The sequence below is a fragment of the Mastomys coucha genome, unplaced genomic scaffold (genome assembly GCF_008632895.1).
Source record: "Mastomys coucha isolate ucsf_1 unplaced genomic scaffold, UCSF_Mcou_1 pScaffold21, whole genome shotgun sequence".
Taxonomy (NCBI): Eukaryota; Metazoa; Chordata; class Mammalia; order Rodentia; family Muridae; genus Mastomys; species Mastomys coucha.
This window is the reverse complement of record NW_022196904.1, coordinates 110,860,130-110,886,930: the sequence shown is the minus strand read 5'-3', so window position 1 is coordinate 110,886,930 and position 26,801 is coordinate 110,860,130.

The window sequence follows — 26,801 nt, the reverse complement described above, 5'->3', positions numbered from 1 at the left end:
AGGAAAGGAAAGGAAAGGAAAGGAAAGGAAAACCTCTGGGAAATCCTTACAGGACAAAAGAGTGAACCTCCCTTGCTGAGTCTCTGTAAGAGCTCTTAGAGGAAAAAAGAGCCCACACTGTTAGAAAGATGGGAATGTTATGTAAATTCACAGAGAAGTAAACACAAGTAGGCAATTAACACATAGGGAACAAAAACCCCTCCCTCAGAAGTGTAAACCAAAGCATGAAAGAGAAAATTCCCACCACAAAATTGGCATAGAAGATTGGGATGCTGCTGGCTTCCAGTACCCTGTGTTGGGGAAACAACACCCAGGAACTGCTGGGATTGCCCAACCGTCCCCAGTGCCAGCTTGGCACGATAGATTGAGAACCTCAAACATATTCATGTTCTAATAAAGGATATAATGATAGATGTGTCCAAACATTAATCTTGAAGTATATTTATTTATAACTGCAGTACACTGAAAACAACTTGTCAAATAGTAGGGCATTGTTTAAGCGGATCCTGGCACACTCAAATGCTGAAATGTGACACTGCCACTGAAAACTGTGGGGCAGAATTATTTGACCTGGGAAAATATTGATCATGTGTTGTTAAATCAGTGATTCTCGGGGCATGAGAATTCCCTTTTGCAACACTGATACCCAAGGTCCAGGGCCAAAGATTCTAATTTTATTGGTCTGATTTGGGACCCAGGTGCTTGAATCTTTTCAATTTAAATTTTGACTTGAAGACAATTATAGAGCCACATGCATTTGTATGAAACGATACGGATTGTCTTAGTTACTTTTCTCATAGCCACAGTAAAAGGCTCACAGTTCCAGGTCTCTCATGGAGGATTCAGGGCAGATGAGCTGAGGCGACTGGCCACATTGTATCCACAGTCAGGCAGCAGGGTGAGATGAAGGCTGGGCTCATCCAGATTCTTTCCTCCTTTTTACTGAGTCCCACACTCCTGCCCACAGAATGATGCCACCCATGTTTAGGGAGAGTTTTCCCACCTCACTTAACTAATAAGATTACCTCTCAGAGCTGTGTCTGAAGACTCCTCTCCTGGGTGATTCCAGGTCCTGTCAAGTTGACAGTCACTACTAAGCATTGCACAGACAAATTCCAGTTTACCCGCAATGGTAACATCTTGCAAAGCTGTAATGCAATGTCTCAAACAGGATATTAGCCTGGGTTCAGTCATGATGAGAAATGCTAGCACCATGAAGAAGACTCCTTGTGTTATCCTTACAGCATCTGTTCCATCTCAAGTCAATGCCACAACTCCTGTCATTTACCCTGGGGGACCACTAATTTGTTCTCATGAAGCATTCACAAGTTCTTGAAATGTACTGAGCTATGTTCTTCTGACCTCTGTAGAGCTTTTGCTCTGTTTTATGGTGCTGAAGACGGGACACAGGTCCTCATGGACACTAGGCAGGTTCTCTACTTCTGGGTTCCACTCTAATCTCTCAGAGGGGATAATTTCTGTCCTGTCTTCCACTTAGGTGACACTCTACTCTGACCCTCCAGCTGCTGAGCTCATCATTTCAGTTGATATATATATATATATACCTTTTTTTTTTTTTTAGTTGTACTATGGTCTCGGTCATAGTTACTATTGCTGTGATGAAACACTGTAACCAAAAACAAGTTCGGGAGGAAAGGGCTTGTTTGTTTTACATACCCAATCAGAGTCCATTGAGGAAAGCTCAGAAACTCATACTGGGTAGGAACATGGAGGCAGGAGCTGATGCATAGAGGCCATAGAGGAGCTCTGCTAACTGGCTTGCTCCCTATGGCTTGCTCAGCCTGCTTCCTTTTAGAACCCTCAACCACCAGCCCAGGGGTGGCCCTACCCACAAAGGGCTAAGCATTCCCCCATCAATCACTAATTAAGGAAATACCTTCAGGCTTGCCTACAGCCAGACCTTACAGAGATATTTTCTCAGTCGAGGTTCCTTCCCCTCAGTTGACTTTAGCTTGTGCCAAGTTGACATAAAACTAGCTAGCACAAACATGACCCTGTAGGTACCCTTTGTGTCTTTTAGTTCCTTGGCAAGGATTTTTATTCCTTTGTTTCAAGTATGCATGTAATTAATTATTCAAATACTTTATTATAGCTTCTTTAAAACATCAGAAAAATTTGACACCTTGTCAGTGTATTGATTATCCTTTTGAGACATTCTTGGTTATGAAGAGTGAGTTTGACTATATTCACATTTTCACATATTATATAATGAGGCTCTGAGTCTTACTTATTTATTTTTGAGACAGGGCCTCATTATGTTATCCAGACTGGCTTCAAACTTATAATCTGCCCGCCTGGGTCTCTGAATGCTGGAATTGCATGTGGGTACCACCATGCTCAGTTGGGACTGCAGGTGCCATGCCCAGCTGGATCTTACCTAAACTCTCTGTTTTATTGACAATCATCCAGGGGGCATGCACTGCCTTGCCTTTGCCAGGTCAGGGCATGAATCCATGTAGAAGTTCTGATGCATCTCCCAGTGATGCAGAGGGAGGCTGAGGAGGCCCCTGCTGCTGCTTGCTTGCTCAGATGGACGTGGGAATGTGAGCTCTGGCTCTCCACACAGTCTCTGCTGATCAGCAGCATGTGGTTTTCATACCACCAAACAATGGTAAAATCCCCTTCTTCCAGTAGCAATCTTTGGGTGATGGTAGTCTTGCATTATCCCCTGGGCTAACTCTGGAGAGGGATGGGTTAGTCTACAGCCTTTTGCTGGGATAAATCAGTTGTTACTTGTGTCCTTCATTCTATGCCACTATTTTCTTCTTCTCTAGAGAAACAAACTTTTGATAATGATTCTTCTGGTCTATGCCAACTCACATTCATAGGGTTCAGGATCTTCAGCCCTGAGGCAAAAGAAAACCCAGGTGTGCTATACTGGCATTCTGTGCACTGAGGGCCCTAGCCTGGCTGCTCTTCTCTCCACAGAGATCTCTAACCTTCATGTTTGTGCTGGTTACTTTCTGGCACCTTGATTTAAACTAGAGCCACCTGGGAAAAGGCAAACCTCAACTGAGGAATCGCCTTCATCGGACTGGACTGTGGGTCCATTTTCTTGACTGATGATTGATTTGGAAGGGCCTAGCCTTGGGCAAGTGGCCCTGGGGGATGGGTATAGAAGAAAGCATGCTGGGCTAGCCATGGAGCATGCCTGTAAGGAACACTCTCTGTGATGTTTGTTTTAATTCTGCCTTGGTTTCCCTTGATGATGAACTGTAAGCCAAATAAACCTCCCAAGTTGCTTTTGATCATAGTGTTGATCACAGCCACAGAAAGCAAACCAGAGCAGTGTCATACACAACGTCTTAGATTTGAATTGTGCTCAGTGGGAGGAATACAGAGAATCTCTACTCCACTTTCTGAAAGTAAAAATTACCAGTGTATGTTTTTAAAGTCTCACTAAGTGGATCATATATTATATGTATGTATTATTATATATAAATATATAATATCAAAATATAGTATAAGTATAGATTTATATATAGTTTATCAATAAACAATATATTACATCTATTATAATGTGTTATATATTTCATATATATATATATATATAATATATACTGAATTAAGAATCACTGGAATGTAGGCTTATGTGTTTGTTAATCTTGACTGCCAACTTTTTTGGATTTAGAATTACAATGGAAACAAATCTCTGGGTGAGATGATGAAATTAGGTTAACCAAGAGGGATGATCATCCTAAATATGCATGGTAGCATTTCATGGACTGGTGTCCTAGACTGAATAAAAAGGAGAAAAGAAGCTGAGCCCAAGCATTCATTGCTCTCTGCTTCACAAGTGGATGTAATGGGACCCCTGCCTCCAGATCCTGCAGTGCATTCCCACCATAATGGACTGTGTTCCCTGGAACTGTGAGCCACAGGAAAGCCTCCCTTCAAAGCTTAAGTTGTTCCAGTTAGTTATTTTGCTGGACCAATAAGACAAACAGCTAATATAACAGACAACCATCTTTATTATAAGTTATTACTGTGGAGACGCAGGAGAAGTTGGAAGATAGTGGAAAATTCATGTGCCCTACCCAGAATCTGCCCCACCACCACCCGTCGTGACATCTCACAGCCTGTTTTAGCACTGTTAGCTCAAATGCAAACACTTAAGTCACATCCGTTTGTGTTATAGGCAATTTTCCCCCCTCTGGTAACAACAAAACATTTTTACTATCTTGATTCCTAGTTTAATTGTGCCCATGAATTCTCTTTTTTCTTATTTTTGGCTTCACAGCTCCACTCACATTATAAGCACCCTCTACAGGACAGCCACTAAAAGGCAGGAACATTGAGGCTTTTACTGTCCCTGAAATTCATTAGCATAACATCTTCATTGCATGCTTCCGTGGAGGCCAAATCCTTGTGCAGTACTGCATGAGATGTGTTCTCCTGTGTGTTTTGACCTCTTAGACACCTGGTTCAGGAGTCCCTCTCCCGAGCTTCAGGGTCTTGCAGACGGAAAAGAGCGCAGCTGCAAGACCATCTTTGTTTTTTTTCTTATACAATGGCCTTATTTAGTATTTTATTTTCCCTTGGATTAGTGGCAGCACATACACATATATGTACACTGTGAAACTTGGTTTTCAAATTCTAAGTAAAAACAATATCAGTAACAAAATTATGAATACTTATTTACAAGCAAGACATTTTCCATTAGCATGACACTTTTCATGATAACTTAAAGTCAGCATAAAGGAACATGTGCAATTTTGCATAAGGACATTCAGACCATGTGTGTGCTGATAGCACTACTACACTCCTCTGGGCATTTAATCTGACCTTAGAGCTTGGACTTCCTTTCTCTCACACATCCTTGACATCACTGAGAAATGAGATTGCACAGCAGCTGCAAGGTCTGCTCAGTCAGCTGTGTACTCTCTAGTGAGCACACTGAACAACTGCCCCAAACTCTGCTTTTGAAACAATCCACTGACCTGCTGAAGATCAAAAGATAAACTAAACCTGTATATGTACTGATTTGGCTACTATGCTTATGGGATAATAATGTGCTAAGTCATTGGTACATTTTCATATTGCTCCTTAAGTATCTATCTACCACATGTCAATTCTATAAACAGTCCCAGTAGCATCATGTAAAGTGATACACATATGGATCCTTGTTCTGTTTTACAAGTATATCACCATTTAATAAACAGAAAAGCAGTAGTGACTCTCCTAACAGCAAAGGTTTTCTTAACATGATGCTGCCACTTGTTTGGGTCACAGAGGCAGTCCCACTTCCAGAGTGGAAAGGTGACATCCTCTTTTTGCAGTAAGAGCTGCTCTGTGGACACCTTTAACCCCCCCACATTAGTCAACAGCAGAGACTGGCTCCGACACCCTAATTAGAAATGTGTACAGTTGGCCATCTATTCTGATTGTTAGCAACTACTTCAATTTCACTCAACTTGTGCTTTTATTCTTCTTTGGAATGACAGTTCCAGGCATCACTAAATAGAGTATTAACAAATGAGAATGTCAGCCTTCTAGAAATAACATATCCATCTACTGCAGAACAAGTCCAACCTTTTCAGCGTCTGTCCCTGGACACCTGTAAGTTGCTGGCAAGACCATCTTTGACTTGCAAACCATCTAACCTAGAACCACTCTCTTCCCTCTGGCCTGACGCTAGGATGCAAAATTCCTTTGCCTTAAACATTCCAGGGCCAAGCGCCTGACATGTAGCTCCCATTAATTTGAGACTACTGAAATTATCCAAACCAGCCTACTATACTACAGGCTGGTAACATTTGTGGCACTTTGGAGACCCCAAAGGTCCGTAGAGTGAGTTCTTCCTAGGCAGACCCTGAAAAATGGACTTCTGTGCCAGTTATTTATTGGTGAGGTAATGAGTAGGAGGTGAGAAATGATACAGGGAAGAGAAGAGAGTGAATAAAGGATGCCAACTTGTAAGAAATAGAATCAGAAGGATACATTGTATACATTCATGCATGATTTCACAATGCTCAGTCACTGGATTGCTTATAAACAGTGGTCCTTTAAGATTGTACTGCTTAGCAATACTGTAGCATCTTAATTGTGTAGGTGCTTTCTGCAAAGCTCAAAATGGTGAGGCTGACTACTGATAAGGCCATCTTATGGCTCAGTTTTTTATATTCCATCTTTATTTTTGCACACATGAAAGCATATATCATCTACTACCATCGGCCTGTATATGAAAAGTATGAGAGATGGGCATAGACATATTTATGTATGTTAAAGAATTAGCTCATATGAGATGATTCTGAGGACTGGCAAGCCCACTATCTATGGAGCAGCCTAATAATATTATAAGCTGGTGCGGGAGAGCAGGCAATCCTGAGACAGCTGTTCTTAGGAGGGATCAAGTTTTGCCTTTAATGGGCTGAAGCTCCCCTGAGCTGAAGAGAGCAGTCTCCTTTCATTAAGTCAGTAGCTTGTAGATGTGATCTGTATCCATCCATACCTTCATGGTCACAGCCAGGTTAGTGTTTGATTGAACAACTAACTGGGTGCTACAGCCTAGCCCAGGAGACACATAAAATTAACTGCCACAGCTGTCAAAATAGTAACCACCGTGGGCCACTGGGTTTCAATGCCGTGGGAGCCTTGGACACACATTGGGATGACCTCCCCATGTGAGGTTATGGAGCTGGCATATCATACACCTCCCCTTCTTAGCCTTTCTTTCAGGAGTAGGGAATAAGAGGTGAGCTAAATAAGAAACTTAAAATGCTAGGGTAATCTTCACAACTAAATAAAGCAAGTGCTGGAAGTTAGAAGTTGGCAGACAAAGTGTTCAGGGCAGCAGGTTTTTTGTCCAGACAGGCAGAGATTTTGCTGTCGGAGGCTTCTGTAAATGAAGGGCGGAAAAAGCAGCAGAAAGAGGCTATACTGGCTGGTTTTGTGTGTCAACTTGACACAAGCTGCAGTTATCACAGAGAAGGGAATTTCAGTTGGGGAAGTGCCTCCATGAGATCCAGCTGTGGGGCATTTTCTCAATTAGTGATCAAGGGGATAGGGCCCCTTATGGGTGATGCCATCCCTGGGCTGGAAGTCTTGGGTTCTATAAGAGAGCAGGCTGAGCAAGCCAGGAGAAGCAAGCCAGTAAGAAACATGGCTCCATGGCCTCTGTGTCAGCTACTGGTTCATGACCTGCTTGAGTTCCAGTCCTGACTTCCTCTGGTGATCAACAGCCATGTGGAAGTAAGCTAAATAAACCCTTTCCTCCCCAACTTGCTTCTTGGTCATGATGTTTGTGCAGGAATAGAAACCCTGACTAATACAGAGGCCAAGACATAAAGGGCTGTGTAGGTCATGTGAGGGTTTGAGTCTCTGCATTGAGTACAGTAGAAAGGTACTACAGTCATTTTTAAATACAAAAATGGGATGGGTACTAGTACCCCAGCATGGGTACCAAACTCCCAGGGTTGTTCAATCCCCTTATATAAAGTGGTGTGACATTTGCATATAACCCAGAGACGTACTTCTGTATAATTTACCACTCTGTGGTGCTTATAATACTACAGTGTAAATGGTTGTTTAGGGACCAGTGACACGAAAACAAAGTTGTCATGGATTCAGATGCCATCTTAGCTTTCCAGTTGTATGGGTTTCCAGATTCAGAGACTGAGGGTCCAAAGGCCATGATGATCAGCTCTGTGTGCTTAAGAGAATGTTGGGCCAAGCCAGAGGGATATGTGGACACTTATAAGAGGATGGTTAATTCAAGTTGCAGATGGGACTGTCGGGGAGAACAGAGGCAAAACAGATATTGGGCATGTTCAGAGCCCTAAAGCAACACATCTTGGTGTTACCCTGGTGTGGTGGCTTGAATGTGCTTGGCCCAGGGAGTGGTACTATTAGGAGATGTGGTCTTGTTGGAGGAAGTGTGCCTGTGTGGGGGTGGATTTTGAGACCCTCCTCCTAGTTGTCTGGAAACCAGTCTCTTCCTGGTTACCTTTGGATCAAGATGTAGACCTCTAGGCTCCATCAGCACTGTGTCTGCCTGCACACTGCCATGTTTCCTGCCAGGAAGATAATGGACTCAACCTCTGAACCCGCGAGCCAGCCTCAATTAAATAACTTTATAAGAGTTGCCTCAGTCATGTTATCTCTTGGCAGCAATGGAAACCCTAACTGAGACACTGGCATACTGTCAGTGGAGCACCCAGTCCGGTATGGTGGAGTATGTATGTAACCCCAGTGCTGAGGTATGGAGACAAGCAGATCCCGGGGATTTCCTGGATAGTCTGGCAAAAGGTTCAGAGAGATGCCATCTGAAAAAAATAAGTTAGAGAGTGATTGAGAGAGATAACAAGCATTGAGTTCAAGTCTCTGCATAGATACACATGGGCTTTTTCTATACACACATACACTACACACAAACACACACACACACAATTAAACATAAGTCTTTAAAAACCCCTCATTTTAAAGTATCCGGTGCTCTGGTGTGGACCAGACAGCTCAGGAGGTTGCCTACAACCAGTCTGACCATGAGTATGACCTCACAATGACTTTGGCTGATGCCTGATCTGTTTCCACATCTTAGGATGCTTATTGCATAACCAGAAACCTCCTGTTGAAAATACAGCTGGAAGATGTAGTCAGTGAAGGATAACAGTGGAAAACACTCAGACTTCTCAGTACCACAGTGAGACCTGGAGAGCAGGGGATGGAGACGTCATGTTCCCAATGCCTGTCACCTTGAAACCAATGCCTTTAACCCTCAGGACTTCGTTGTCCCAAACATAGGATGTTTTTATAGTTCCCACCTGCTTTTTGTGTTATATGTTGTTTTGTCCACTGTGTGAGACAAAAGATAGATTTGCCCAGTGGGGGAGGGAAGGGGAGGTGATCGGAAGAGGAAGGTCACATTAGGACCTTGCTCATTGTCCTTGCTTCGAGGAAGGCAGGTGTGGTGGGAAAGCACCAGGTGGGTTCAGTGGCATTTCATGAAATCAGAACTTTTGCACCTCTCCCTTCTCCCCAGTCCCAACTCTGTGAGAATCTGCCTCTAGCCCAGATACAGAACCAGAAGATGGGACTAGATTATTATGACCAGACCATGTGAATGACAGCGAAGCCTACTGGGCTCCCTTTTTCATTGACATGCCAGAGCCCAGGCTGCTTGCTGGGCATCTGTCAGGATGTACAGTTATTCTCAATCTACAAGCTCAGGATAAAGGAGGAGGAGGAGTTGTACTTGACTCCTGATGATAAACGCCATGTGGTATTCATGTCCCACTCTGTACTACAATTGGCCTGTGCGGTAGGCAGAATAACAGCACCCCCAACATATCTAGATCCTAATCCCTGGGATTTAGAACCTTGTCTTATTACATGTAAGAATGAAGGCTATAGAGGGGTCTCAATCAATTGCCCTTGAGATGGAAAATTATCCTGGATTATCCATGTGGATCCAACACAGTCACAAGTATCCTCAGTGAGGAAGAGGGAAGATGAAGAGTTAGAATCCAATAGAACCCAAGGGATGGCGTCATTGGAAAGACCAACCAGGAGCTGGGGAGGTTGCTCAGTGGTTAAGAGCATTTGCTGCTCTTCCAAAGGACCAGAGTTCAATTCACAGCAGTCACGTTAGACATCTCACAACCATCTGTAACTCCAGGGCATCCAATGCCTCTCTAACCTCTGTGGGCACCTGGACTCATGAGCACAGACACATGCTCATGCAGACACATGTCAACCTCTCCCAGACCCTGGGCTTTTAACCAACTCCCCTGGGCTAGGTGAGTCAGCACTGTTTCAAAACCCCCACAACTATCACATCAGCATTCCAGCCCTATGTGTGCCTCCTCAGAGAGGAGTCAATTGGACACCCTCCTTCACCCCCTGCTGACTATGTCCTACGGGTGGGTGTCTGCCTGCGTGTGTTCTCTGACTGGACTCTTGCTCCCCATCTAGCGAAGTATGCCTTTACAGTTCAAGACTCAGCTCAGTTGTCCCTGTGGCACATGTTCCTGAGGTTTCAGGTCAGAAAAGGCACCTGCTGTAGTCATCGGCAGAAACCAAAATCCTGACATTGATTGGTGTGTGTTGTAGTCAGTTGGCTTCCTGCTGGTCTGCATCCTGCGTCATGTTGAGACAGAAGTCACCCACACTGAGCACTGCTGCTTCAGAACTCCTTGAATCTGCTCGAGATGAACGTGGGAGCAAACATCACCCTCAAAAACTATGAAACTAAGGCTGTGAAAAAAGTGCTTGCTGTGTAAGCAGGAGGGCCCAAATGCAGTCCTTAGAACCCATCTGAAAATGTTATATGTGGTGCTACACACTGTAGTCATAGGGGTGGGGGTCAGGTGATGGAGACAGGTGGCCCTGCTCATTGGCCAGAGAGTCTAGCCCTAATTGGTGAGTTCCATTATCCAATGAGAGACCTTGTTTCAAAAAACAGCATAAATAGTTCTTGAGGAAAGACACCTATGGTTGACCTCTGGATTTAATATGCATATACAAATATGTACATATATACCCCTATACGTGTGCAACCACACAGACAGACACACACATATGTTTTGTGTGTGAGTGAGCATGTATATATATGTATACACACACAACACTTTTTTCTTGGTTATAACAGTAACACACCATTGTCAAGTATTTGGGGGCAGAGAAATCAATTCAGATGAAACCATTTGTAAACTGACACCCATTGAGCTAGCCAGTCTTTCTTTAGTTCTGACCATGCCCCAGCACTGGGCTACACTTTGTGTTGGGTGATTCCACCGTTAACCCCATGTACAGATGAAAAAAACTGAAGCTCAGAGGCTAGACAGGAAAGCCTAGAGCATATACTTGAATTCTTTTGTGTCTAAGCCTAAAGTCATTACTAGGCATTGAGGATGTAACAGTGAGCCTGTGTCCCTTGCTCACCACTGGAAGAAGCCAATGACTCAAGGGCAAACTATTCAGGAAAGAAAAAGATTTACTTAATAATCTAGCAAGCTGAAGAAGATGGCAGCCATCACCGACCAACACCATCATATCTAGGATACAAGGATTATATGGGGTGATGGGGGGTGAAATAGACATAAGCAGACACCAGGGGTGTTAAAAGTTTGGCTGGCCTGATTTTCTGACCAGGGCATCTGTTATCCATAGGTCACTGAGTATTCTTCAGTCTATAAATCTGAAGAAAAGTTAGTGATTAAAGCTGTGGTGCTGGCACACACCCATAGTCCCAGGACTGAAGGCTGAGACAGGAGGCTCAGGGGTTCACAGGCAGCCTGGCCTACATAATGAGACTCTGTCTTAGAAAAATGGTTTTAAAGTCACTGGATATAAAGTCTTGAACTAAGAATTATAGTTTTGTTGTTGTATTCCCAGGGACAGTTAGTTATTGGATACAACAGTCATATTTGCCCCGAGAATAGGCGAAGGCAGCAGATGAGAGGCTACCTCCTTCCAGAGCTTCTAACCTGTAGGTAACTTCATTCAGAGGTGTCTTTTCCAGAAAAGCTAGTGGGAAGCCAACCAACTGTCACACAGATCTATGGCCTCCATAATCAGTTTCTTTCAAAATCAACTGAAAGCATCAGGAGATGGAAGACATGACATAGATGACACTTCTTATCCCTGAGCTGCCTCTGAGCTCGCCTGTCCTTAACTACTATCACCTCTTGGCATCCACAGCAGGTGGCTCACAGCCACCAGTAACTCCAGCTTCAGGGGATCTTATGACTCTGTGGGTACTTGCATTCATGTGCACACACCCACATCACATCTACACATCCACAAACCCACCCACCCACCCCCAACACACCCTTCTTCACTCATGTGAACATGCCAATGTCTACACCACACACACACACACACACACACACACACACACACACACACTGCACTTATGTGCTCAATCCCATGTGTACACACCACACACACACACACACACACTGAACTCATGTGCACAAGCCCATGCATACACACACACACACGTGCACAAGCCCATGTATACACACATACACCACACATACACACACCCGTACATATACCTCGTCCCTCCTGTGTACATGTTTATGTGTCCACACACATTGCTGCACTCATGTACATGTGCACACACTTACACTGATGCACTCATGTGCACATGCCCACCTGCACATATGCATTCCTCTACACAACTTAAAAAAAAGGAAACTAAACCTTTAAAAAGAGAAAGACTTAAAAGGAAGAGTTATAGAACAGAATGTTGACTGAGGTCTCCAGGGACTAGATAGGTTTCCAGCAAATGAAGGGAATCCTGGAACAGAGTGACCTTTCCCCCAGCTGACCGCTTAGTTTTTAATCACTTTATGTTATTTTTGTCATCTTAAAGTCTGAATTTTTATGCCATCAAATCTCTACTGATTTTTCCCTCGTGGAATTTGGGTTTCTTGAGCCTAATCCCCATCCTTCACTCATTAAAAAAAAATATTGCTTCAGGCCTTCCTCCACTGAATGTGTACATTTAGCAGACATCTCCAGAAATGCTAACAAACAATCCAGACCCAATTTTCCTTCATCTATCTTGTTAACCTGCTTATCCCTGAACCAATCATTATTGCTAGAGAACTAGAACTGCCTGGTTGGGTCATGGATGCTGGGCTTTTAGAATATCTGGTACCCAGTACATGATTTATATGGTCACCTCATTCCTAAAATAGTTCTTTAATCATAGCAAGGCTCATTTCAAAGTGTTGCTGTCTTGTCACAGGTGTCAAAGGCTCTTCCCCATCTCAGCCTGACTTTATGACCTTAGCTCCCAGTTCACCTCCTCTCTCCCACACCCTGTGTTCTGGTTACAGCAAGCTACTCCCCAATTCCAAACAAATGTGTACTTGTGTCTCTTGGCCCATGCACATCCTGTTCCTTTTGCTAGGAATTCCCTCTTCCCCTTACTCATCCTTTAAAAGCTCATGTGTACACTCTGGAGGGAGGCACGTGGCTGAGTCAACTCTAGTCTTCTCTGGGCTCCTGCCCTTCGCTGCTGCTGGACCTCTCACCATGGATAAGACAGAATCATACGCAGTTGTGTCTCTTTCAAGGCATCAGGACTGGACCCTGGAATGCTAAGTTAATGTCTCAGCAAGTTCAATGATATGTCTGCGTAAAACACTGAGTTAATGCTACTGAAATGAGATGGGTTGATCAGTTCCACTCCACCTATTCTCTTGATTATTTTGCCTTTTTCTTTAATATGGGCTTTTTTATTCCAAGGCCAATATGTCCTTCTTTTCCCTGAAGGGCTGTCCTCAGGCTGCTAGGACCTGCTTTTTCTGCTTGTCCCAGAAATACAATACCTAGAGGCTCCTGTGTTCTTAAGGACAGCCCTCAATCAATGACTCTCAGTGGATATGAAACTCCTGCCCCTAATGGGGCAAAACTAGGGTCTGATCTATACTGTCTCTAAGATTCGCCTGGAGGATTGACTTGCAAGTATCCTCTATAGGTGGACTCTTGTGTAGTATATAGGTGGACTCTTGTGTATGTATAGTTCCAAGGGGTGGAGTTCCATGGTAGAACTATGTCTAGAATATGGAAGGCACTGGATTCCATACCCAACCCCAAGAACACAAAACGCAGTGGATTCCATACCCAGCCCGAAGAACATAGAAGGCACTGGATTCCATACCCAGCAACAAGAATATGGAAGGCACTGGATTCCACACCTAGCAACAAGACAGCACATCAGTTGCTCCATGTAATTTATATTGCCTTTGATACCACATCCAGCTTAATCGCCTTGCCTTCCACCCCCCACTTGCCAATTCTCTCATCAGTTTTCTATCTACCTAGATGTGTATCTGGAGAACCAAGCCAAAGACAGAATCTAATAGATGACTCCTGACTAGAAGGGAAAAGATATTGAAATTAGAAATCAATAAATACTTATGGATTATCAGCTACAAAGAAATAAGAGCTGAAGACACGTGTGTGTGTGTGTGTGTGTGTGAGTCTATGTTTGTGTGTAATTTTTGTTTATTTAGGTGGCAGAGTCTCACTATATATCCCATGCCAACCTTAAACTCACAATCCTCCTGCCTGAGTCTCCAGAGCACTGGGATTATAAGAATGTTTTATCACAACAAGCTGGGCCTTCTTAAGTTACAATATTCACATGTGTAGAATAGTAACTAGGGCTGGGAGGATAGCTCAGTCAGTAAGTGCCAGCTGAGTTCACATCCCTAAGACCCATGTAAAAAGTCTGGCATGATAGTGTGTGTCTGTAACTCTAGCATTAGGAGGTTAAGGTAGGCAGACCTCTCAAGCTCAATAGCCAGCAGGCATGTTCAAGTAAATGAGCCTGAGGTTCTGCAAGTGGCCCTATAAAGGTGGAGAGCAATGGAGAAAAGACATTCAGTATTGACCTTGGGCCCTCACGTACACACACACTTGTATGTGTACCCACATGTGTGCAGGCACGCACACACACATCCAACACACACACACACACACACACACACACACACACACGTACACACACCACACTCACACAAGCATGCATGGAGCACTCACACACTGCCACATGCAAAAGATTTTTGTTTTTGTTTTTTGTTCATTTGTTTGTTTTATTTATTTTTTTTTAAGAAAAAGAACTAAAATATAAAATGAGATGGGATAAAGAGTACGTAGGGAGAAGGGCCAGAAACGGAGCCAGCATCACCTCGGGCAGGATAGAGGCTGGTTCCTCTCACAGGTGAGAAAGGGAAGGAAGAGATGGTGAAGACAAAGATCCAGAGAGGATGTCAGCTTGACCAGTGGGAATGACGGCTTTAACACTGGACACAGAGACTTGGAGTCCATTCAAATGCCCTGGAACTTTATCTCCCATAGCGATGGGGGATCAACATTAATTTATTCATTCTACAAACATTTAATGAGTGCCTATAACATGCGGCACACCCAGAGAGGAACAAAATGTACTGCAGGATGGGTGTTCCTTCCCTGGCCTGCTTGTTCTGGGCACCAGAACTCGGACTGTTATTTGGATCCGCCTAACATTATTGGACAGATCCCCCTCCAATAGTTTTAGCATGTGTGTGTGTCACTTTTCTGATCACAAGGCAAAACATCATCATCATAAAGATACAAACATTGGACTGTGCACCCTGGCAAGCTGTGTCTTCTACTCAGGTCAACATCTGCACGTCTTTAGTGGGCTAGGGCTTCACCACCCTGTGAGACCTGTTGGGGGTAGAAGGACCCTGAGGTTGGAGACCACCTTGTTCCCCAGGCACAGAAGGAGCATTGCCAGCCAACTTGCGTGCTGTGTTTCTTTCCCTCAAGTGTTCAGTTGCCTTGATAGGTCAAGGTTAGACTTAAGCTGGGATCTAGGGTTAGCATATTGAGAAGACCATAGAATAGTACTGAGTGTAGCAGTTCAGAACAAGCTATGCTCCTGGCCCTGGCTGGTGACATCCAGTGGACCTGCTAAGCAGCCTTTGGAGAGCCAGAGGGGCACACTGAAGACTGTTCTGCCAGTTCCCTGAGAAAGTTACAGAGTGTTGTTCTTATATGTTGAGCATTTTCAGAAGTAACTTTAAGCTGGGTATGGTGGCTCATACTAGTAACCTTGACCTGCAGGAAGCCATGGCCTGTGTCTGCCCATCTCAGTGATCACTAGCCCCTGGATGGAGGTGATTGCCAGAAGAAAGTGGTAATCAGCTTTATGAAGATATTTTTTTCAGTATTTGTGATAATTCACTCCCTTTATTGTATAAGTAATTCTTGGAGGGGGATGGTTCTATGCCCCCATGTTCTCAAATAACTGCTGGCATTTCTATATCTGCTCCAACTCATTTTAACTCTTGAATGGAGCTAAAGCCAAGCTGGACAGGTTCTGAGCTATTTGAACCCTCTTGGGCTGCCTATTTCCCAGCCACGTGGTCCTTTACCTTCAATCTGAGTCTTTCCCTGGCTCACTCTGGTTCATGTGTGTTCACATGGAGACTCCCTTGGTGACCTGATTATGGAGACTCCTCATGGTCTTTCTACACCTTCCTTTCCTTGTGGTCCCCACCCCTAGTCTCTTTATCTTTCTTTTGGCCCCTGTAGCTATCAAATGCATCCCTCCTTTGCTGGTTTGCAGTAGTCCTGTCATGTCAGGTGTTCTCCATTCACTGGCTCTCCACGTGTGTTCATTGTCAGATGGCTATATTATGTCCACAAGTCGATCTTCCCAGGATGAGTGGCAGCGCTCTGATAATGAGTCTCTCCATGTTTGAGAATGCCTTTCAGTTCTCTTTACATGTAAATAATATTAAATCTCATGTAGACACACCTCCTGGCCTTCCTGGCAGAGAGATAAGCAGGCTAACGAGGAGCAGAGGGACCAATGCTGTGACTCAGAAGTGAATGTCTTTTTTTGTTGTTGTTTTGTTTTTTTGAGACAGGGTTTCTTTGTATAGCCTTGGCTGTCCTGGAACTCACTCTGTAGACCAGGCTGGCCTTGAACTCAGAAATCCATCTGCTTCTGCCTCCCAAGTGCTGGGATTAAAGGCATATGCCACCATGCCGGGTTAGTGAATGGAATTTTAAATGTCCAGAATGTGAGAACAAAGTTCTTGCAACAGAAAAATTGCTTATGTCCAAACAGATGATAGGCCGTGGTTAGAACACTTGCCAGTGTAAGCAGGAGGACCAGAGTTCACATCCTCAGAGCCCAATAAATGGTGGGTGGGTGTGGATGCCCACCTGTGCTTCCAACCATGGAAGGCAGGGAGAAGGGCTCCTCAGAGCAAGCTGCTGGCTATCTAGAGTGGCCGTATTGGTGAGCTTGGGTTTGATTGATTGGGTGTGTCATTCAATAAGGTGGAAGACTGGTAGACAATCACACACACATACACACACACACACACACACTAAATGGAAAAGGCAAAACAACTTATATACAAACATTACACAGTGCATATATGTAGACACTGCATTTCACTGTACTTGAAACATCATATTACATACAATAAATGTGTGGTTAATATGTATCAGTGCAAGTTTTAAGAAAATGAATGGAGACAGAAGCTCTTTTCAGGTTTTAGAGCCTCTAAAAACTAGGAGATATGGGATGAAGAGATGGCTCCATGGCTAAGCACTGTTGTTCTTGCAGAAAACCCAGGTTCAGTTCCCAGCCCCCACATGGTAGCTCACAACCATCTGTAACTCCAAGTCTAGAGGCTCTGATTTCCTTTTCTGACTTCTGCAGGTACCGGGCATGCTTGTGGTGCATAGATATACATGCAAGCAATTCCCTCCCCCACCACACACACAACAAAATATATAAATCTAAGAAAGAATGTTCAGTTGAAAAGCCAGGACAGAGGAGCTGCAAGCATCCAGTAAGGAGGCACATGTATCCTTGGGTCACAGGAAGATTAGCCCCGCAAACGTAGTAAGGAGAGTTATAGGAGGGAAGAAGGAAATGACTCCAAGTCCCAGAAAGGCACACACAGGAAGTCATTATGTCACACAGCAACAAGTCGAGAACTAGTAGGCACCAGAGTGGGAGGAGCTAGCTCTCACTGTTGCTTATGCCATTGTGGCAATCTTGGACTTTGCCTCATGGTTGCAAAGTGACTGCTGCAGCTCCATATATCCAACTTGCATTGATGCACAAAGGGAAGGAAGACAAGGACCAGTCAGTCACAAGCCTATCATTTTAGCAGGAAATTGACAACTTCCGATAAGCCCCTTTCTTTCCAAGAGATATCTGTGTGCCTCAAGAGACTGAGTTGTGGCAAACGGCTGTATTATCTCTAAGAAGAGTGGGTGGGGAAGGCAATTGATGTAGCTGACACATTTCAAAGGACCATGGATTTTGACAGGCAACTTGAAGCATAGGTAGCCCACAGATATCATTGCTACCTCCAGCGGATCAAAACACAAGCATGGGACACATTGGAATATCTTAAAATGCAGAACATCTGTGTATCCACCAAACAGCATCACAAAGAGGGAGACAGCCACACTAGGTCTGAGCTTTGAAAGAGGGGTCTTGGTCATGGCTTCCTTTGCCATAGACCCTCTGTACTGGCTCACACCTGCTCTCTTCAGGTGCATCGCTCTGTGCAGGAAGTCCACAGCACCACACAACACCACTCCGCTCACCAGACTGCTTCACAACTTAGAGAAAAGAGCAGAAACACATGACTTATTATTCATCCAGCGATCTCCCAGTGGAATGCCCACAGAGGCTGTGAGGATGGATAGGCAGAGGGCAGGTCTCCCGGAAGGTGGGAAAGTGGGTTCCACTAAAAGCAGCCATGTGCTGGTTTTGGCTGGCAATTGCACAAAGGGGATGAAAGCCGGTGAAGTCATATTTAATAATTTTTCAAAAATAAATGTTATGGGCCATGAAGTCTTTTAGTTTTCTGTTTTGGGCAATTTATTCAAATGAGCTGGCTGGGGCCTGGAAAGATGGCCCAGTGGTTCAGAGTTTGCCCTGCTTTGGCAGAGGCTGGAAATGTTAAAATGTAAAATGTTAATGTTAAAATGTAAAACAAACCAGGGCCCAGGGCCAGGAGGTGGCTCAGTCTGTAAAATGTTGTAAGGAGCAGGAGACCTGAGTCTGATCCCCTGAATCCAGGCAAATAGGCCAAGCACAGTGGTGTGCCAGTAATCCCAGTGCTGGGGAGGTGGAGACAATCATACTCCTTGGATGCCTGGCCAGTCATCCTATTCAAATTGGCAAGCTCCAAGCCAATGAGAAATTCTATCTCAAGCAACAGACAACAGAAAACCAGGATGGCACCTGAGGAAGGACACCTGAGGTTAGCCTTTAATTTCCATGTGAGGCACACACACATGAACCTACACACACACACACACACACACACACACACACACACATACACACACACACACACACACACACATGCATGCACCTGTACACATACACATGTATATGCACACACATATGCACCTGCACACACACATGCACCTGCACACACACATGCATACATGGGCACACCTGCATGTGCACATACTAATATGCATACACACAGTTATATACACAAACACACACATATAACACTCACAGTATCACAAACTTAAACTAAAACAGCACAAATACTTGCCTGAGAAATGAGTTAAATATACAGCACCATCTTTCAAATCATTCTGTTTGAGTGTATGGGGGTGAGGCTCACTGTAGCAAGTCTCGGAAAGGGTCATCAATCACCCCACGTTTATACGTACAGCTGGTGGCAAAACCATGGCTCATAGCCAGATTTGTTGCCTCTGGATCCCTGCTACTGTAATCTCTGTAAGCCAGAAGTGAATATCACTGGGAGAAAAAAAAAATGTTACAGCAGGTTGAGCAGCTGTAACAAATAGACCTGGGCGTGCAATACTGAAAGGAAAGTGCACTTATGGTTAATTAGCTCTCCTTAGCTGCTTGGGGGCGGGGCATCTCTCCATGCTGTTCATCAGCACATGGGCCACTCTACCTCTCCAGCATGTGAATTTCAAGAGGACTTCTTTTTTTTTTAATTAAATTATTTTATTTATTTACATTCCAAAAGTTTCCCCCCTTTGCAGTCCCCCCTCCCCGAGTTCTTCACCTCCTACCTCCTTCCTCTCCCCTGCCCCCAACCTCTGAGATGCTGCTCCCCTACCCGGTCACCCATCCCCACCTCACCCTCTTCCCTGGGGCATCAAGTTTCCACAGGATTAATCTCATCCACTCCCACTGAGGCTATACAAGACAGTCCTTTGCTGCACATGTGCCCGGGGGCCATGAACTAGCCTATGTATGCTCCTTGGTTTTTTACTTTGTCTCTGGGATCTCTGAGGGGTCCATGTTAGTTGACACTGTTGTTCTTCCTATGGGGTTGCAATCTCCTTCAGTTCCTTCAGTCCTTCCCCTAACTCTTCAATATTGGTCCCCGACCTCAATCCAATGGTTGACTGTAAGTATCTGCATTTGTCTCAGTCCTGTCTGCACGCACAATATGGCCTCGGTAATAGTGTCAGAATTTGGTGTGTGCTCATGGGATGGATCCCAAGTTGGGGCAGTAACTGGGTGGCCTTTCTTTCAGTCTCTGCTCCATTTTTGTCCCTGCATTTCCTGTGTCCCTGGTTAAGGTAGATCTCTTGGGAGACCTGCAGATTGTGGAGTGGGGGAGGGGCAAAACTGCCCAGGCGGAGGTGCAGACAGGAAGCATGACCTGGTGTTTTGGAGCTCGAGCATGCAAAGTAGCAGTCATTCACATTCTATTCAGAACAATCTAAGCCACACTAAACTACCACTGGGGCTGAGAATGAGGTGCCACTCACGGAACAGCTATTACCATGGCTATGGAGAATGAGAATACATTCTGGAGAAAAGCTACTGACGTCATTCATGCAGAAGCTTACTATCACAGAACAATATTGAATCACAGAGCAACTCTGAATTTGGTGCTGAAAAGGTAAATGTTTTGAAAATGAGAAATACCTATCAGTAGATGTTTACAGCATTAAAGAATCGGTCTGTGGATATGATAGAATTGTGTCTTTGCTCATTAAGGAACACGGATAAACGCTGCCCCACACAAGTCTGAGGCCCCATTCCCGAGAGTTTGTCACTGTAGAACTGTGACAAGACACCTGAGGAGATCAGCTTAAAAGAGGAAGAATTCATTTGGCTCAAGGTGTCCATGGTCTCATTCCATAGTCAGCTGCTCTGGTGCTCTTAGACCTGTGGTCAGGCAGAACACTGTGGTGAAAACCTGCTTAGTGTGAGGCAACCAGGAAGCAGAGAGAAGGAGAAAGGGTCAGATCAGGGTATGACTCTGAGGGACATGCCCCTCCTCCCCCAGGCCACCTACTTCTTCTAATCAGGCCCCACACTCTAGGAGCCCACTCATCAATGGAGTCACCATTGATGAGTTTAATGTCATTTGATCCAGTCACCTCTGACCACTGCTGCAGGACAGACCTGAACCTCTGGGGACCTTTCACTTACAGCCCAAAATGCTGTATGACAGCAGAGCACTGGGTAGTTTAGGCTGACAGCAGATATTCCCTGCTTAGGCCTCTGCTGGTCCCAGGGACTTTAAGGGAAGCCTGTCTCTGAGGGAAACCCAAGCTAGTCCCTGTCACTCTGTTTCTACTGGCTATGCCCTCAAACTGTGAACAGGGTGTGTGGGTCTTGCCTAGGGCCTGAAGCTGGTCCAAAGCTGAGCACATCCCTTCTGCCTTGTACCCCTTTGTCCCACTGGGTCTTTCTCCAGAGGGCTGAATTCTTATGTGCCCTTAGTAGAAGATTCTGTACTCTGGCTAAGCTCTCTATTGGCTTGCTGTCACACTTCCTGAGGTCAGGGGGAAAGAGAGAAGGTGAGGGCAGCCTGCTCTTCAGAGCCCACATTCTTCCAGGAAACAGCTGGTTGACAGAGGCATTTCTAGGTATTCCATCTGGCTAGTGACGAAAAACTGAATTTGCTTAGGGGTAGAGGATCATGGGAAATCCCTTGGGAGAGGAAAGACCTGAGTAGTGAGCCAATGATGTTTGTGCCTAGAGTTGCTGAGGGCCCTGGATGTCTGGGGACAGGAAAATACTCATGGCTTGTCACAAATAAAGAAGTCCAGGATGAAAATCTGACGACAGTGTGGATGCTTTCAGATGTATGGGAGACCCTGCCAAACATGGTCCCTGGGCTGTCTTCCAGTGTTTACCCTAAGGAACAAGATGTTACTATCCAGAAAAACATTAGTGCGTGCTGCCTAACAATCTCATATGCACATAGGGACATACACATGCTTGCTCATTCCAGCATGGCCTTGTAATCAAAACAGAGTTGAAGTGCTACAGTTTGGAAATGAAGTGTCCTCAGGGAAGGCTCATGTTTGGAAGGCTTGGTCTCTAGATTGGTGACCTTACTAAAAGACTTCAGATCTGAGGGCTCTGACCTAATCAATGGATGTATCTATTGATGGGTTCATAATTTACTGACATTACTGGGATGTGGCAGAAACTGGAGTGTGGTCTGGCTCCAGGAGGCAGATGATGCAGAAGATGATTCTGAAAACTGCACCTTCTGTTGTTTATAGCAGGCATTTTGTAATAGCGTCAGAAACCAATGTAGGGAGACAACCTGGTTATCTGGCAGTAAGAGTAAATCGGTAGACTGATTGTGGAAGGCAGAGTTAATAACTTCACTTACCCGTATCAGTATGAGAGAGTTAAGATCCATAATACAGGGAGGGAGAAGCATGATACAGAAAACATGCCGGTAGGACACATAACAAAGTACCTTCAATAAATGTTTATCATCTACAGAGTCCATGTGAGTTGAGAGATCAGGAGCAGCTCAGCTAGAAGGTTCTGGCTCCTGAAGTAACAATGTGGTCATTGAAGATGAGCCTGAGGCTGGGGGAGTCACTTCCAAGGGGTCCTTTTCACGAGCCACGTGGGAGCTCTGAGTTAATTCCTCGGAGCCAGTGGAGGGTCCTCAGTATCCTGGCCCAGCATGCCCTGAGAGTGCAAAGCAGAGGTGACAATGTCTTTTATGACATAAATGTAGGCTTAGAAGCTGCATTTCTTCCTCATCTGATTGATTACAAATGAATTTGTAAGCTTGGTCCGTGGTTAGGAAAGAGGGACAGGTACCCAGCTTTCAAAGGAAGGAGGATCAAAGAACTGGTGGACCTGTTCTTTGGTCGGTACCCTTTCTGTAGTTAAAATGTTCACACAGAGACCTGGGTAGTCAGTCAGAGCTTCCTACCTCCCTGCTGTGGGGATGGTTTAGGGGGGAATGCATGCTTAGCTGCGGTGGATTCATTTTTCAGGCTTTCTGAACTACTAAGATATAAACATTGGACTGTGTGAGTCATTTTGAAAACATTTTTGGATTAGAAAAGGGTGGTGGTATTTCTGAAGTGTGGAGAGGGGTTGGGGGGAAGAGTCTCTGGATCAAGATGTATCTGGCCCTCTTTCTCTGGTCTTATCAGTTACATAAAACACCACACACACACACACACACACACACACACACACACACACTAATACACTAACACACTAACACAGTATACCACATACATACCATGTACAAACACCACATATACTAGCACACAATGCACATATCAACACACAAACATCACATATCACATGAAACACATAAACATTATATACACCACATATACCACACTCCCACCAACATATCCCACACACACTAACACACCACACACACACACTACTATATACTACAAGCACACTAACACACACCACAGACATATACTAACAGACACACCACACACATGCCAACACGCAAACACATTCACATACTTATTTTCTTCATTAGACAGATAGGTTAATAGGGACAGATGTAGCCCTAGGGTTAGGGTTAAGGCTAGGTTTGGGTCTGTGACAACTGGCCTCAAAGATGCTCTGGTGTAATTCTACTGTGTTCTTTCATATGGATAAGTTCAGTCTATACAGCCAATCAGCCACTGAAAACGAGGGCACATGCACATGCACTCATGCATCAGCTTGCCTGGGCCATGGGGTGTCCAGATATTGATGAAACATTATTTTTGGATATGTCTATGTGGATGGAAAAGATTTCAGATGAGGTTAACATTTAGATGGTGGGCTCACAGAGCGTAGTTTCCACCCTCACATGTGTTGCTGCAAGCTACTCTACTGAGGACCCTGATAGAGAAAGCTAGGATGAGAGAAAAGGGAGACTTTAGCCTCTCTGCCTTTTTAAGATGAGAAGTTTTTCTTCCCTTGCCCTTAGACCGCACTTATAGGGTTAATGTGCTGGCTCTGAACTTTCAGACTTAGAGTAGAACCTGCAGTATCAGCTCTTCATGGGCTTGGACTGTAACTATAGTCTCAGCTGTCCCCCAGTGCAGACAGCCGATCAGGGTTTCTTAGTGTGCAGTCATGTGTAATCATGTGAGCTATGCTATGACCTTCTCTGGTCTTTCAGGGACCAATCATAACACATTTCTTCCTCTAATCTGTTTCTATTTTTTTCTCCCCCTTATCTTTTTCATCTAGATTTTAGGAAAAATTTAAATCCATTCATTAGGCTTGCCCACTTGACTGTACTGTATAGTTAATATTCTACTAACTATACCTGGGGTTCCTCAAGCTCCATTTCCAGAATGTTTTCATGATCTATGGATTGATTTTTGAGACAGGGTCTCACTTTGTAGCTCTGGCTGGCCTGAAACTTGCTTTGTAGACCAGGTTGGCTTCATATTCACAGACACCTATCTGCCGCTGTGTCCTGGGTGCTGGGGTTAAAGGCAAGCACCACCCTACCTAGCTGGATATTTTCTTAATAAGAACTGCTTTAAGGACTCAGTAGTCTCCAATCTGTGAAGACAACAATTTAGATCGTTTCCCTTAAATGCTGTCCCCTGGGCAGTGGGATGATGTTCCAGGTACATTTGCTCTAATTCTTTTCACCCAGTGTCCTTTGGCCTGCTTTATAAATTATCTGATCCTCCTTCTCTGTTTGCTCATCTTTGCAGAAGGAGGCCCGTATTTGTTCAATGCTGGCTGTTAAGATGGGTTAAACTCTGTTTAAATATTTTTTTGCCCTGCAAAGGAATGAGGGAAAGGTTCATATTCTGTACTTTTACTCTGCTCTATTAAAGACTCAGCAAGCTGTGAAGGGAGGGAGCTTCAAGCCAGGCAGACACGGTGAGGCCTTTCCCTTGTGTCAAGTGTTCTTTTCTTTCTTTTTTTTTTTTTTTTATTTTATCTTCAAGATTGTTGAAAGACTCAGATTTAGCTGGAGCAATGACACCTTCCTTACCACACCCTGCTGTCCTAATCGTGGCCATGTTTCAGGTAGTTTTGTTTTGCCTACCTTGGCTTGAAAAAAACTTAAGGTTTACTTCCCCCATAAGCTGCACTGGCAATCTGTCCCCAGGAGAGATCATAGACATATTTTAGTCATTGCTTCTTTTGTGTGTGTGTGTGTGTGTGTATGTGTGTGTGTGTGCACTCTCACACCTATGTAGGGTAGAGATCAAACTTGGTGGCTTCCTCTGTGGTTTTTCAGGGTACTCTGTGTGTATATGTGTAGTGTATTCTCACAGTCATGTGCAAGTGTATGCATGCAGATACTGGAGAAGGACATGGAATTTATTCCTCTATCACTCTCTGTCTCATTGTTTTTGAGAAGGGACCCTTGCTGAGTCAACAGGCCAGCAAGGCCTTGGGATCCTCCTCTCTTTCTCCTATGTTACAAGTGCTTACACCACACCCAGGTTTTTATGTGGATGCTGGGGTTTTGAATTCATGAACTCAGAGTCTGACTGAACCATGTGCCCAGGCTCTCAACACTCCTTCCCTTCTCCTTTCCCTTCTCCTTTGCATCTCTTCCTTTTCTTTCTTTCTTTTTTGTGACAGTCTCCTTATATAACCCAGGCTGGCCTTGAACTCACATCTCCTGCCCCCATTGCCCCAGTGCAGGGATTACAAGCATGAATTCGTATGCCCAGCCTGTACTTCTTTGACTGGATTTATTTGCTGATAGTAAGTCATGGCTTGGCAGCCTGTGCTCCCAGTCTGAGCTGAATTCATGGGCCTTGCAGGGACTCCTGTGTTTTCTAGACCGTTGTAAGCCCTGTTAACCCCATTGCAAGGTGGAGGCCATCCTCTCCTCAGAAACCTGCTGTTGCTCTGTCCTCATTTCCCCTTTCTTAGCCTCAGGCTCCAGCTCTAGCCCTGCTTCCTCCAGGAAGTGTTCCAGGAAGAGTCCCCTCATTATAAAACCCAGTGGTGCCCTCTTAGAGATATGTGTCTGCTGACACTGGGCCAGCTCATCATCTGGAATTCTCCTGACTTCTCTTCTAGACTGTAAACTATAGAGCACAGGCAGTATCCACCCACCCACCCATCATCCATCTATCATTTATCCATCCATAATTCATCCATTCATTAATTCATCCATTCATTCACAATATATGTATGTGAAAGCACAGTGCTGAGTGTTTTCATTTTCTCCCTGGTGCTGCCTGTCACAGCTTCTTCTTCTTCTTCTTCTTCTTCTTCTTCTTCTTCTTCTTCTTCTTCTTCTTCTTCTTCTTCTTCTTCTTCTTCTTCTTCTCCTCCTCCTCCTCCTCCTCCTCCTCCTCCTCCTCCTCCTCCTTCTTCTTCTTCTTCTTCTTCCTTCTCCTCCTCTTCCTTCTCCTTCTTCTTTTTCTCCTCCTCCCCCTCTTCCTCCTCCTTCTTCTCCATCTTCTTCATTAGACAGTATCCCATATTGTCCAGGCTGGCCTTGAACTCTTGAACTCACTATGTAGCCAAGGATGACCTTGAACTTCTGATACTCTTGTTTCTACCTCTCCAGTGCTGGAATTATAAGCATGTACCACCCTGGTTTATGAGGTGCCAAAGACTGAAGCCAGGGCTTCATGCATGCTAGGCAAGTACTCTATAACTAAGCTACCTCTCCAGTCCTGTTATAGACTATTAGTGAATAAATTTACAGCCAACTTCAGGACACCATGCTTGTGGAGGTGATGAAGAGAAAAGAATATTGGGACCCCAGAGAATGGAACATTGCCACAGACCAAGGGGGCAAGAATTATTATTATTATTAGGAAAATTAGATTATTTTCCTAATCAGAGCTGATGTCCTGGAGCTGGCCAAGTGGAGGCACTGGGAAGTGACTCCTGCATACCAGGCCAAGGGCAAGGAGTGAGCCAGAGATAAGTAATGGCCAAACTGTTTGTTTTTGTTTGTTTTGGTTTTGGTTTTTCCAAGACAAGCTTTCTCTGTGTAACAGCCCTGACTGTCCTGGAACTCTCTTTGTAGATGAGGCTGGTTTTGAACTCATGGAGGTCCATCTGGCTCTGC